Source organism: Peromyscus maniculatus, chromosome 21, assembly GCF_049852395.1.
Source record: "Peromyscus maniculatus bairdii isolate BWxNUB_F1_BW_parent chromosome 21, HU_Pman_BW_mat_3.1, whole genome shotgun sequence".
Classification (NCBI taxonomy): domain Eukaryota; kingdom Metazoa; phylum Chordata; class Mammalia; order Rodentia; family Cricetidae; genus Peromyscus; species Peromyscus maniculatus.
The window spans coordinates 21,070,134-21,085,364 of record NC_134872.1 but is presented as its reverse complement, the minus strand read 5'-3'; the positions used below and the strand labels follow the sequence as shown (position 1 = coordinate 21,085,364).

Here is a 15,231-nt window from a genome sequence, read left to right as displayed (position 1 = left end):
CATCTAAGCATCTTCTCTTGTATGTAAGTGTTAAATGGCTCTGAAGGGCTCTGCCATCATCATCTGCTTAGGAGGATGAGAAGACTGGTGTTCTATGATGTGAGAGGGTGATGGTGTCATGCCCCAGTCGAGTCTGACTTACCAGCTGGCAAAGGGGACATTATCTTTGTACTTTTTAGAGATTAAGAAACGCTGATAGAGACCCCGTGGCAGATGAGAGGCCAAACCATATGTTTCTTCCACATGAATTAAAATCAGACCTTTATTTGATTTCAAACAGGAGAAATATCGAATCCAAGAGTCAAATCAAAACCAAGCCAACTAAGAAAACAAGAAGAGAGGCCAAAAAGAAAGGGGAAGGAATTAAAAGAGTAAAAAGCAAAGGAAAAAGAGAGGTGAGAGATGAAATCCTGAGTGACTGTGTTATTGCCGCGAGCATGGCCATAGAATGGCAAGGCTTTCTCCTGAGCCAGGCTCAGAGGAATAGCAAGACTTCTTCTGGTCAGAGGTCTGCCATTGACAGTGTGTGAACAAAGTATCCACATCAGTTTCCTTCTCCAGGATGACTGCAACCTGTTGCTGAGTTCCTACGGAGACCTCCTACTGAAATGAGTTAACCAGCCTCAAAACGGCCTCACTCCTGCCTTATAGAATAAGCACACTGAATTTCTAGGCTGCTCTTGGTGCATCTCCATGGAGCACACAGGTCACCTCATCACAGCTTTTGGTGTACCTGTCTGTCATTTCCTCATTCCCTTTTGCCCCAGTTAGGTCAAGTACAGATCATGGCACACACGGGTTGATGTCTCTGTTTTAACACAGAGTCAGTAAAAGGAGCTAAAATATTCTTCTAGAAAAGGAATCCTTCAACATGTCCACAGACACAATTTCAGAAGTTTTAAAGATAAATATTGTTCAAATTTAAAAGCAATAGGCAGATTTAAAGGGATTTACATGCCCCTTAAAAATGTTTCCTTTGCCTGGATGGGGTAGGATTAGGACACTGGAAGTCTCTGATTAGGGATCTAGAGAGATGAACAATTGGCCTAGAGATGGGCATGCTGTAGTTTATACCTTGATGTCACCCAAAGACCCATGTTCGGGCCTTTTTAAAAGCTTGGCATAGCCCAGAATGCCAGTAGGTGGTGGAAACTTTAGGAAGTAAGGCCCTGGGGCAGAGAAAATAATATGTATTATTATATATAAATATGTAAATGACTGCCCTGTCTATATAGACAGTTTTGTTAAAAAGATAATAACCATAGATTTGTGTGGTCCAGTCATTTGTCAGTACGATCCAGGATGACAAGAGGTGATGCTTACACATCAGCTTATTATTTAGTCAGTGCTTGAGAAAATTCTGTGTCATCTCCAGGCACCATAGCTTTCTATGCAGGCTCAAGAACAGCTTCTCTTTCCAGACACAAATGGGGCATCTACCACACATCCCTCTTCCAAAGTCTCAGGGAACATTGCAGAAGAGGTGGGAACAGTGTGAGAGTGTTGCACACTCTCTGAGAGGGGTGTGGAAAGTTGACTTCCAGGCAGGACATGACTACTGCCTTCTCTTACTCAAAGGAGTTGTGATTACCTGCGGAAGACCGGATCTGTCAACAACTCATCATGGGGGGAGGAGGAGCTCACGAGTCCCCATCCCTCTATGAGGATGTATGATGCAGAGAGAAGAGACATTTTCTTTAGTGGTGGTAAGGCACACATGCTCCTGTGATCAAACTCCCACCCACAGTCCCTTAAACAACCCTAATGGAACACACACACACACACACACACACACACACACACACACACACACACACGGAGACATGAATGAAAGTCCAAAGGGTGGTTGGGAAGAGGAAGGGCATCACTGCAGGTAAGAGGGAAACAAGAAAGGGTGAATCTGATCAAAATCCATTCCATACACATACGAAAACCTCACAACGAAGCCCCATCGTTATGTATTAACACATGCTAAGGAAAACCTTTAAGAAGGATGACGTCTCTGTGTTCTTCGGTGTCGAATGTGCTGAGGAACATCTTCCACGAAGGAGAGGTGAAATTGCACAATCACTCATGGTGTAGCTCTCAGCGCTTTGTATGTGTGTTGAATCTCTCTTCAGATCCCCGACAACTACTCATTTAGTCTGGTTGTGTCATAGCTCATAGCACCCAGTCCTCCATGGTGCTGGCCCGGAACAGTGACCTCCAAGAACTTTATTATTGATTGTCATTTGGCTGCTCTGTTAATGATCATGAATGCACCTGTGCAGAAAAAATGCAAAGGCAAATTCATTTCCTGCCCATGTTGAGCTCACTATCAACATTTGAACTATGAACTATGAATGTGTAATAATGTGTGTTTTCAACTACATCTTCTCTGGGATACTTTGGGTTATATCACTGCATTCCTAGAGATCTCTTTCAATGTTGACCATAGGAGAGGATCCTCAGAGCCCATCAAGAAGAGTTTTCACATTGCCGTGAAAAGACCAGTCTGGAAAAATGATGAGGGGACATGCATTGTAAAGATCCATGGCCATGCGCACTGTGGAGCAAGTCTTCAAACACCTTAGAGTTGGAGGCCACTCCTGACCACCTAATGTGACAAGGAGCCTGTCATAGGTGGGGATGGTGGAAGAGTGGATCAGATTAAGAGCAGCAATGGGAGAGGGAGGGAGGGAGGGAGGGAGGGAGGGAGAGAGAGAGAGAGAGAGAGAGAGAGAGAGAGAGAGAGAGAGAGAGAGAACTGATGACACTCCACTAGGGGTCTATAGATGGGAGACAGTATTGTCTTGGGAACACTGAGAGACATATAATGGCAGGTCCAAGCTCAGGTAGATAATAAATTCAGAGCCCTGAAGTACCTTATGTCCAGTGTGACTGAGTCAAATCAGAATGTCAGCACCACTGTGGAAGCTAAATCTGAGTCCAGTGGGCTGATCTGTTCACAGACGAATGCTTACAACAAGGCCTGGCTACAGGCCTAGGCAATCATGGAGGTATGGAGACCAGGCTTCTTTAAGGCATCTGGTCAACCTCACGATGGGATAGATAGTTGCAAAGTGCTGTGAAGAGAATCAGTGGAGGAGGGGAGGGGTAGAGCCTGTGCTATTCACAGTATAGGGTCCTAAGATCCAAATGGCATATTGGTACTAGAAGATCTCAAGCAACTGAGAAAATATACATAGGTCTGTGGGGTGCTGTTTAGAATGTGACAAATGGATTTGGAAGCATTGGAGGTGCTATGTGTGGATTACCAGACCTGACTTGGAGCCAGCCCTTCATAACAACAAGTCTGCCTGTATGAGTGGCATAATTTTTCAAATGACACCAGCTACTAGGAAGTCTATGCATGTGTTCATTCCCTTCATTCACCTGTATACACACAGACATTTATATGGAAATGCATGTAAGTATATATAGTTCATGTAAAATAAGATATAATTCATATCCCATATTTTACAAATGTACATATCAGGATAGGTATTTATACCATTCACACCTGTGTCTCTCCCATTTTGTCGATGGATGTGGTCGTCTTCATTTGTTTACTTAATTTTTTTCACTTATGAAACCTATTCTGTAGCAAACAAAGTTTCATGTTTCTTATCTAAATGAGCCACTTTATTTTGAGAAACGACCCTCAGATAACACAAACGTTCATTTCTTCACTTCCCAGGAGAACAGGACAGGTGTGATGCCGAGTACTCGGCTCTCTGTCTAGTCATAGCTTCTTTCCAGTTGACAACTTTTGTGTAATTTGGAAATGATCTTCGTCTAACCCTGTTCATCCAGCTTGAACTTTTCTTTCAGTTTACAGGGCTTCTTGCCACATTTTCATTAGAAAAACTTCATAAAGGAAAAACTTGAGCAAATAAAGGAAATGAAAACCCCAGTGGATGTTGTGTAAGAATAGAATCGTATCATTACTCATGAAATATTCTTTCCTATAAACAGAATGAGGAACCAGACTAAGAAGCATTGAGTACTGTTTAAATATGCTGAAGGGTTGGAAACTTCAGCTGTGAGAGCAACCCCCGTCGCTGCTCAGGTTTAGGAGGCATCTCTTTCTCATTCTTCACATCCACTAGAATTTTGAGAAGTGACACAAGAGTAGGCTTTGAGCTTTGTGGTTCTAAACTCAGTGTCAACAGCAAGAGGTAGCTGGAAATATCTCGTATGAGTGGCAGTCGTATCACAGGTTGAACGAGGGAGGGTAGAGGGACGGGGCAGATCACATGGTAAGGCACCGGCAAGGGTAAGCCTTGAGTGCTGAGCCATGAGTAGTGGATCTGGTGGAATGTCTCCACTCTAGCTGACACCTCAGCAGAAGACACACATTCCTTAACCACAAGAGGGTTGGGTGGGTGGATCTCAGCCAAGTCCCTTTCTAGGTATTGTATATAGTCTCTTGGTACAATCTGCAGCCACCCTGATTGGGGATGCCAGCGCCAGAACTCCACGTTGCATCAGCTGTGGCTGCATCACGGTAAAGCATCTCCTGTTGCTGCATCATACTTACCTTTCTCCCCGATAGGGGCCTCCTGAGCACACATTCCAATAAACCTCCTGCACACAGATCTCAACGCCTCTGTTTTCAGGATGCCCACCCTGCTTCAGCTATCATTCAGCTATACAGACAGAGAGCAATTTTTCATAGCTGTCTAGTTAGACTGCAATATTGGATTGAGTGCAGGGCAAAATGAGACGGAGGTGTAGAAAGGACTCACTGTGTTGGGTGAAAGGGCCAAGTGGGAGGATCAAAGCGGGCAGGGTGAAGAGAGGAATCACAAGCACCAAGGCAGACATGGCTCGTTTGTGTCAAAGTATCACAGTGTCCTTCCTGGTTTCTTGGAGCCACCATTACAAGTAAGTAGCAGAAAGAAGCATGCTTATTGTGAACTCTCTCTTCAGATGCAAACACCGTCACAGTCTTTAGTTGTTTTACTCAAGAATCAGAAAGTGGAGTGGATTGTCCATCTGAGCAACCTTCACAGACATTTTCGAACGAGCTGCCAAAGGCTGGTGCTACAGGCTCATCCTCAAGAGCACTTGCTCCCGTTGGTGGGGAATCCACTGTGCATTGAGAGTAGGTGTGCCACCTCAAACCTCATGACTCAGCCAGATGGGACCAAGAAACCACGGATCGGATGGGGCAAGGGATTTGCCTGGGGAGGAAAAAGAGGGTGGAGATGCTATTTAATCCCACATTTCTCTAACTTGGAAGCCCCAGCCATGCAGGTCAGATGAGCTGGTCCCACAGAGCCCATGATCTGGGCCTCGTGCTCTGGGGCCCTGACTCACAGGCCTGTGTGGTGACCGAAACACGTGCTTATTCACCCTCTTCAGTCATCTGTTCAAACTGAAGCAGTCATTGGACAGCTCAAGAGTTGACCCGGGCTATTTCCTCTTTAATAACAGCGATAATCACACACACACTTCTATTTTTAGAGTCCATGGGTCCCTTTCATGTGTCATGTGTGTGGCTCACAAGAGACCGCAATGAGCAGCACAGGGCACTGTCCCCGTTCTAGAGATGCAAAATCGGAGACCCTTGTGTCCATGCCCATTCACCTCAAAGGGGGCAGGGTGCCAACACTTCCCTTCTGTTGACATTTCTTTCTCTTAAGTCACTTGTGTAAGCAACTGAGAGAGACTCAGGATCTGTGGAGATATATAACCCCCTGCCCCGTGTGTGTGTGTGTGTGTGTGTGTGTGTGTGTGTGTGTGTGTGTGTGTGTGTGTGCTTGTGCATGCACGGGTGTGCGCAAGTATATGCCTGGGTCCGTGTAGAGCCCAGACATCATTCCTCACTCTCATTCCTCAGGAGACATTCACCTTGTTTTCTATGCATGTAAGGCATTGGTATCATACTTATCTTTGTTTACCTGTCCCGTTCCCCTGCACTCTGGATGACCTTCTTTTTTCTTCCCACATCCTTCTCCTCCTACCTTCCTATCTTTTTGTGTGTGCAAGTTGTGTGCAGGTCAGCCCTGCTGCTGCTATAAATATAAGTGAGGATTGAGTGCTCCGCCCTCAGCAGCAGAACATCTGTGTCACCCTCTCCAGGGCCCAGAGAACATTGCAGAAAAGGCAACAGAGAGACGAGGGAGCCGGAGGATGGAGAAGAGTGCTGCGACACACTCTCTTCTGGATATGACGTAGCTGTTGCAAACACCATCTTTCACATGGATCCAAGACTCATGGATTAGGCTGGGATGGCTGGCCAGCAAGCTCCAGGGCTCCACCCCATCACACCTTCTCCTGCTCTGGGATTACAAAGATACCTGATTTTATATTTGGATGTTGGGGATCAAACTCACATCCTCATTCTTACTCAGCAAGCACTGTACCATCTGAGTGATCACCCCAGCCCCTCTTTCTTTGACCTTGGTTGAACTGAAAGCTTCTGGAAATATACCCAGATTTGAAAGACTCATCAGGTGAGAAGTAAAAACGGCACACTGAAAGGGATTAAAAACAAGGTCGACCCTGTGCAGCTTACTCGGTAGACACCAGCAGTTGGCAGAGTGTAACTGGCTATAATTATCTCTCATTATCATTCTGCTCTGGTATTTGATTCTCCTTCATATCAAAGCTTGATCTTTTCCCTTCGTGTCACAGAGGGTCCTTTCTCTAAGCTCCCCTGGACTGTCGTTTAAAACGGATTATCATGTCCCATCAGCGGAAGAACCCAGGTTCCTAAAGTGAGCGCCGTCCTTCAGTGCTTGGGTGTTCCATATCTGTGTGCTTGGGATCTTGGTGCTCTTATCAGCGTTTCTTGACATGCCTCATCTTCCTGCTGTCATTCGACACAGTCACGAATTCCTAAGCACTGTGTATTTTCACTGGTTCCTGATCTTGCAGTGTACGCCACGCTCCTGAGTACAGCCATCCTGCTGATCGTGAAGATGGGGACTGCACTGTCACTGGGACCCTGAGTAGCCAGAGATGGGACAGGGAGAGGAGGGGCCGCGCAAAGGACAGGAGTGGACCCGAGGACATGTTTCTCTTGGGCTTCGTTAGGCAGCCCACTTCTCTGTTGAAACTTCCTCTTTTTTTTTTTCCTCCCTGTAAATGAACTGTGTGAAGGAAAAATGACCTCACACATTATTCTGCTTTCCACGAAGTAAAAGATCGTGGTGGAAAATTTACAAGGAAATCCATTCGATTTCTCTATTTCTCTCGCCGTATGATTTTCAGTATGACTCAACCCTAAGACTGTCACTGCTAAGTAGGTCCTTATTTTCCTCATTTGTTTTTCCAGACACTTTATTTAGCAGCTTGCTAAATATAATGCCCCCTCACCATGTGTTTAAAAAAAAAAAAAAAACACAGATTAAGGAAGAGACCGGAAGTAGTGATGAGATCCCTGAATTCACACTGTAAGCTATCAGCAGAGACACGGGGCAGGATATGAACAGAGAGCAGCTCCTTCATAACCCCGCTCATGGAGAGTAGATCTCAACCCCCTCCAGGGTGAGGAGTTCGTCAGAACTTGGCAACCCAGGCCTTCAGATCAGTGGTCAGCAGACCATAGCCCAAACTAGCCAGATGCTTGCTTTTCAATGGCCCGTGAACTGAAAATGGTTTTGCATTTCTATGGGATTAAGAAAAAAAAAAGTCAAAAGACACGTACTATTTCCTGACAGATAGCAAATCATGTAAAAGTCCAAATGAAGTGCTCATAAACACAACAAGTTGTTCTGGAACGGAGCCACGCCCATTTGTTTGTGTATCATCATTTATGGCTGTGTTCACAGCGCTGTTGTGGCAGAGGCAGGTGGTTGTAGCAGAAACTCACAAAGCCTAAAATAGTTTATGATATAGGAACCACATGACTCACGGAGCCTAGAATATTTGCAGTGTAGCATAAACAGGGAGTTTGCTGACCTTTGAGGCAGAAGATTCGGTGGTGGGGGTGGGGGGGTGAGGGTGGATGTGGTGGCGTGGGGAGGGGGTGGTTAGGTGAGCAATCAACATCAGATGATTTGAGTCCGGCCGAGGACCACTGTCAGTGACCCGAGGTTTGGGCGTGGAACAGTGCCACAGGAAGGCTCAACCTCTTCCCACTGCAGGACCTCTCCGAGTCCTTAAGTACAGAAGATCCTTAAGAGACATTTCCTCAGTGGTGCAGCCGCCGACCCATTGAAAGCAGCTGTATTTAAACCCACTGGGGCACCAAGTAAATCAATACATAAAAGAGACATGGAAATAGAAGGGAAGCTAGTTGAGTAGAAAAGAGGAAAGGGATTAATGGGGTTGCAAGGGGAGAAAAGAGGTAGCAAAGGATGAATGTGATTATATATATATATGTATATATACATATATATGTATATAAATGTATATATACATATACATACACACATCTATCTATATCTATATCTATATCTATATCTTTATCTATATCTATATATCTATCAGTATAAATATAGATATGGATATAGATAGATATAAGCAAGCCCACCCAGCACCCTGCGGCCTGGGTGGGTGAGCAGATGCCACTAAGATGAGCAGATATGTGGTGGAGAAATGGGAGAGAAGGAGAAGCAAAGCTGTTTGTACACCGTGGAGGGAAAAAGAACTGAAGTCAGGACGGAAGTGAGAACAGGCTGATACTGGTGGCCTATGCTGCCGCCCAGGGCCTGTACTGCCACCGAGGTCCATGTCTAGGTCCATAGTCCCATTATAGTTGGGCGTCTGTGTTGATGTCCATGGTCCTTGTTACTTGATACCCAGGGTCTGGGCCGCCACTTGAGGCCACATTAGTGTCTGAGGGCCATTCTGTTGCCTGTCCCATACCTGTCTGAGTGGCCTGTGCAGCCACTTAAGCCAATGGCGATGTCCACCTGAGCTGCAGCAGATGGTCATGTCTGGTTCTGTGGTCCTACCGCAGTCGGAGTCTGTTGATGCCTGTGGCCTGTGTTACTAATGGGGGCCATAGGAGAGCTGGCCCCAGTGGCCTGGGCAACAGAGAACTGGCCCAGCTCCTCTCCCGCTGCCTCGGTGGGAAAGCACCCCACCCCCACCCCCGCCAGAACTGGCTCCAGTGGTGTGGGAGCAGGAGAGCTTCTCCAACCTTTTCGGATGGCCCTGGGAGAACCGATCCCCCACCCCCTGACCCCCAGTCCCCAGCCCCACTCCCTTGGGCTCCCCATCAGAAGAAAGCTGGTCCTGAAGGCTACAGTGTGAGCAGGAAAGCTGAATTTGATGGTGTGGGCATGGAGAGCTGGCCCTAACCCTCTCCTGAGAGGTGTGGTCCCGGTGGAGACCTGGATTTGACCAACTCGGCTACCACCCAGGCTCACATCCAGGTTTGAGTTGGCTCACCCCAACATCTACCCCATCTATGACCTGCTGGAGTTCATGAAGGGGACTGGTCCTGTGCAACCACAGCCTCAGGATCTCCGTGACTCTGGGCAACAGCAGGACATCCGAGAGGAGTGTCAGTGAGGGTCCAGTACTGATGATGTACCAGAAGCCAGAGGTCTTGAACCAGACCAACAACTCATTGCAATGAAAATCTGCAATTAAAGCCGTTTGGGAAAAAGGGTATATTTTGTGACACATCACAGCTCCCAAGGCCACTATGACAAAAGAAATATGATGGAGAGGCGGGAAAAATGGAGGAGGGAAACATCTTTTCCTTTTTTTTTTCTTCTGGTGGAGGAGGCTACAAGGTTGAAGGCAGATATGGAAGGGCTGGGAGATGAGTAGGATTGGAGTGCATGATGTGAAATTCCCAAAGAATCAATAAAAAATTACGTTAATATACATTATATGTACATATAAAGAAATATACCTTCACTCTATGCCATAAGAAAGGGCAGTGAGACTCAGAGTCCTGATTTTCTGGAAAGCCGCAACCTGTGAAGTGGTTTGCACAGAACTAATACCAGCTCTCCTCCAATCCATCGCTTTTTCTAGTACAGTGCTCACCTGTAGAGAGAAGCCACGTTTTCTGGTTAGAGCCCTGACTGAGGAGAGACTGGGAAAGAACAGGATGACGCCTGGAGCCATGCACAGTCCCCCTTAATGCTTCCTGTCTGTCACTCTGGGGGTCACAACACACTTGTCTTTCAATGTCAGAGGTCCCTGCAGTCAAGACTGAATCCAACAACTAGGGAATTATTGCATTTGCCGGATTTGACAAAGTAAAATACAGAACACTGGCTAAATTTGTATTTCAGGCACTCAGGCAATTCTTAGTATATGTATGTCACACATAATATTTCAATTTAACACCTGAAAAAGTTACATTATAGTAATTTATTATTGGGGCTGGAGAGATGGCTTTGGGGCAAAGGGTGTATACCTTTCTTATAGAGGAAGCTCACAAACTCCAGTTCCAGAGTATCTGACTCCCTCTTCAGGCCTTTGCACTTAATTTCACACACACACACACACACACACACACACACACACACACACACACACACACACTATAAAAAAAAGAAATCTCAAAAAAAGAGATCATTTATGGCTTACTTAGAAATTAAAAATTATAAAGTTAAAACAGTTTTATGTTTACAGCAATCTTGAGGGGAAAGCACAGAGAGCGTCCCCCTTCTAATCTATGAACCCCTATATAACCCATACCCCATAGCTGGATGTACATAGACTTAGTATCAATACCCCCCACCAGAGCCGTCCATTGGCTGGAGTTCTACATTGATATATCACAGTCACCCAAAGATCACAGTTCACTATAGTGCCCATCATTGGCGGTGTACATTCCGTGGGTTTGGACAAATATATGGCAACAGATATCTGCCATTTTGGCGTCAAACAGTATATTCACCACCCTGAAATTCCTCTGAGTTCTACCTAATTCACCTTCTGCCCTAAATCCATGGAACCCACTGTTTTTTTCTATTCACCTTAGAGTTTTGCTTTTCCCCAAATATCATCTAGTGCAAATCACGTAGCACACAACTTTTAAACTGGCCACTTTCTCTTGGTGACCTGAATTTTGATTTCTTTCTTGTCTTCCTATGGCCTAAAAATGTCTTTCTTTTTGGTGCTGAATAATATCCTCATTGTCTGGATATACCACAGTTTATCTGTTCCGATTTCCCCACTTACTACACAGTGGGACCTGAAGAATCTTTAATTACATGAAAGAATTCCCCTGTCTACATTCTTTTCTTTCTTTTAAAAACCTCCTTTCTTAGTTTTCAGTTAAAATTTTCACCAACTTTCTCCGATTAGTGTTTTGATAATATTTTACTATGTGTACTTGAAGACATGGTTCTGAGAAGAGGCCCTCGGGTTCACCACACAGCCATAGGGGGTTCCCCCAAATGGTTATGATTCCTTGAACAGAGAAGCAATTGAGGATGCTGTAAAGGGGGATTGTCCTACAAGGTAAACAAAGCATTATTCCATTTCTGCAGGACTCAGGATTACAGTGCCAACTTTTATCTAAAATACGATGCTGAGGAGAAATACTTGGGACACAGCACACAAAAGGATGGGTCCTAAGACGTTCAACAGCCACAGTTTTCTCTGTATACATGGCACCCACAGTATGATCATGAAATAAAAAATAGAAGAGCCAATCCATAATGCTAACAGGGTGCCTGTTGCTTTTTATACACATTTTATATTAACTTAGTGATCTGATAATTTCACATGCGTCTATGACACATTCTTATCACTCCTTCCCCACACCTCTGTTTTCTCCCTCGTCCCTATCAACTTCCCTCTTTACTTCCAGAACCTTCCCAACGTTCATGACTTCCAGGGTTGGTTTTATGATGCACGTGGTTTAATCAGGGCCATGTGTGTAATTATTGGATTGCCACTATCCGCTGGGGCCTTCTGAATTAAGTTATTTTGTTATATTCGGATATCCACTGTTACAGCAGTATTGAGCTCAAAGATTAAGGAGTACCAAGAAGGTGGGCTCTTTACTCTGTGGCAGAAATGATAAAAGCTTCCAAGGATACGTGATACTTAAGCTGGGTTTGACAGTGAGAACAGGAATTTCTCAGATCATACAAGGAAGGGTAAGTCAGGAAGAGAGAGGAGTATGTACCAGGTTGTTACTGAAACAACTGAAACACTGAATTTTGGAATGATGAGATGGGCTACGTCACTGGCACACGGGTGTCTGGGAGATGATAGGCAGTTGATGAAGACGAAGTCTAAAGTTAGACTTAGAAATCAAGCTCGGTGTTGATGTAGACGTGGCCTTGGAACTAAGGATGCCGTAACTTCTGTTCTCAAGAAAGAGATGCTGGTGGACAACTCTAGGGTCACCAACCTGGCAGCCTGTGCCTTGTGTCTCTTTGTTTCAGGTCGACCTCATGCTATACCCTTGGCCGTGGTGTGAAAGAAGTCTTATAGTGATTGATATTCAGTATCTAATTACTTTATTTAACCTGGTGAGGAGAGGAGACGCACAGATAGCATAGACCTGAGGTTGGAAATTCCTTCAGCCTTGAGGCTCTAACTAGCTTTAGGAGACTCTCTGGTGTAGAGAAGTCTAGTGCTCATCAAGCTTATCCCAGTCACTTCAACACCATGCATAGATGACACCTTTCATAAGCAGTAGCAACAGTTAACAGCCATAGCATCTTGTATTTGTCCTCTCAGATCTCTTCTCCACACTTGCCATCTGGCTGGGTGCATGTCCTAGATAGCTTTAAAACTGTCACCCTGAAACAGTCTAGAGTCACCTGAGAAAGGAGTCTGGTTGGCCTGTGGACATGTCTGTGAGGATCATTTGATTGTTAATTAATTGATGGAGGGAGGCCCAGCCTACTGTGGGAAGCATCATTCCCTAGGTACAGTGGTCATGGGGCTGTATAAGAAAGTTATCTAAACGTGAAACTTTGAGCCAGCAAGCAGCATTCCCTCATGGTTTCTGCTTCAAGTTATTGCCCTGACTTCCCTCAAAGATGGACTATAACCTGTAATTCAAATAAATCATTTGCTTTTTGTTTTGTTTTGGTAAGAGTGTTTTATCGCAGTGATAGAAAAAAAAATGAGAGCACTCCTTGAGAAGACATCAGTCTATGCATAATTCCAATGGATGACCTTGGCTTCACCTTGAAGGATAGAGCAGTTGGATCCCTGTTGAGTCACTGCAAGCTGGCTAGGCTGTGTTCTTCTGCAAAAATTCAGCTCTTATGGAATCCTTTCTCCAGCATCAGATGTGTTCTGTAGTCCCAAGACTTTAGACTAATAGACTCCAAGTCTTGCTTGGAGCATGTAGTCTTTGCTAACCTTTATTCACACCTCATAAACAGTTACTTCTTTAAACTCTTTTCAGCTATCCTGTTTGAGTGCATCTTTGTTTCTCTGTGGGATTCTGAAAGCAAGTGTTACACTAATTATTCATTTGCTTATTAATGCAGACCACAGAACAGGTTAAGGAAAGGATAGCTCATATGTTGCTGTGTTGTGTATCCATCAGATGACTATCTGCTATGCAAGGGAATGTACTGGGTTTGGTAATAAACTGTAATTTCAGTTTAGTTAATATCTTTATAGAGTATCATGTGCTCAACTTCTCAGAATTGTTGTTTCTTTTGCTGGTTCAAATATAATGGTCAAGAACACTTTGATGGCTCTGCTCTTCCAGAGGACCTGGATTCAATTCCCAACTGTCCATGACTCCTGTTCCAGGGGAATCTGACACCCTCTCACAGACATACATGCAGGCAAAAAAACAAATGTACACAAAGTACAAATAAATAATTAAAAAACACTTTGATGTTAGAGAGATCTAGTTTGAGTCTGAGTTCTTTTAACTATTACTTTGTGGTTATGGAATAATGATAATGTTACCTTGCTAGGCCTTACCTCTAATATGAAGGTGATAATTATTTTCTCACAAGATTAAAAGAGAGATTACTAAACACTTAACTTGCTGCCTCATATATAACAGGACTATTGCCTAAACGATGCTTTCCAGGCTGTGTGTCTTAGGAGTCAGCTGTGGAGGCTACAGCAGGACGTTCAGACAAAACAGTCTACAGTGGTAGAACTCCTCTGTGTTTTTGCCGTCCTCTAAATGGCCATTGAAAACTCGAAATGTTTGATGTGTGTGACTAAGTAGCTGAATTTTTATTTTACACAACTCTTTTGTGTGTGCACGTATAGAGATTCACGTGTATGTGTGGTGGAACTCACACGTGGTGGCCGGAGATCAACTTCAGGTGTCTTCCCCTGTCATTCTCCATCTTATTCTTTAGAGACAGGGTCTCTCCCAGAACCAAGTGCTTGCTCAATTCAGCTAGGCTGGCTGGCTGGCAAGCCTCCAGAGATCCCCTGTGTCTGCTTCCTAACACAGGGCTTACAGATGGATACCACATGCCCAGCTTTCATGTGGATGCTGGGGATCCAAACCAAGTCCTTCTGTGTGTGCAAATGCTTTATCCACCAAACTATCTCCTGTCCCATTTTATGGAATTCTAATAGACTTGAAATAGTTACCCACTGCTCAAGGCGGTCATGTCCAACAGTTTGGGTTTCAAGAGTAACCATAAAAACCAAGTCATCTTGCAAGCTCGCCAGGACTGTTTAGACTTATGAACTAGAAAGTCATCACTGGGATAAAATCAGAGCAGCCTGTCAATCAGTGAGATGCTGACAGGATGCCATAGTGTTTGCAACACTCAGTGAAACAACAGGTATTGCACCTGAGGAATTTGATAGGGAAAGGTTTATATCAATGGATATACATATTCACACCTAAAGGAAATGTCCTAGAAAAAAATGTTTTTAGCTGGAAGCTATAGAGATCATCTTGCATTCCCTTGTAAATTAGATGATAATGTGAAGACTCTGATGCTCCAGTCTGGAGTCCCTGCCAGACATTTCTATTCAATATAGCACTTGTTCCCGCTTGAACCCATGGACTTACTCCGCCCCCAAGTACCACACTATACTCAGGTATGACCTTGAATTGGAACGAGTGTGTGAGATAAAATGCAGTTACCATGCTAGATTTAGACATGGTCTTTTAAGAGAACACTTGAGTAGTCTAGGTGGAAAAAAAACCCCAGCATGTATCATAAAATGGTAGATATATTTAGAGGGGATTTTCTAGGGAGAGAGAGTTCAGAGAGAGAGAGATGCTGTTTTCCTTGAATGTGAGCAATTAAAATCTTCACAATATTCTGCTGTGACCCCTCAGAGTGCCCCTCCAGATGCCACATCCACATTCTGCAACCTGCTCTCTACCATGGGAGGCTGCCAACTACATTCCTGGGCTTCCCC

At 44.6% G+C, this 15,231-nt stretch overlaps 1 long non-coding RNA gene across 3 annotated transcripts in view; it reads left to right on the top strand.

Annotated features, from left to right (window-relative positions):
- LOC107400181 (uncharacterized) overlaps positions 1-6,051 on the top strand; it is a 41,355-nt gene extending 35,304 nt beyond the window's left edge. For 2 of the 3 annotated variants that reach the window (XR_013046633.1, XR_013046634.1), the window contains one exon: positions 281-1,812. This is a non-coding gene — a long non-coding RNA (uncharacterized LOC107400181). Of the gene's footprint in view, positions 1-280; positions 1,813-3,957 lie in introns of those variants that run through there. The other variant, XR_013046635.1, reaches the window with a different exon arrangement.
- Positions 6,052-15,231: the final 9,180 nt, after the last annotated feature.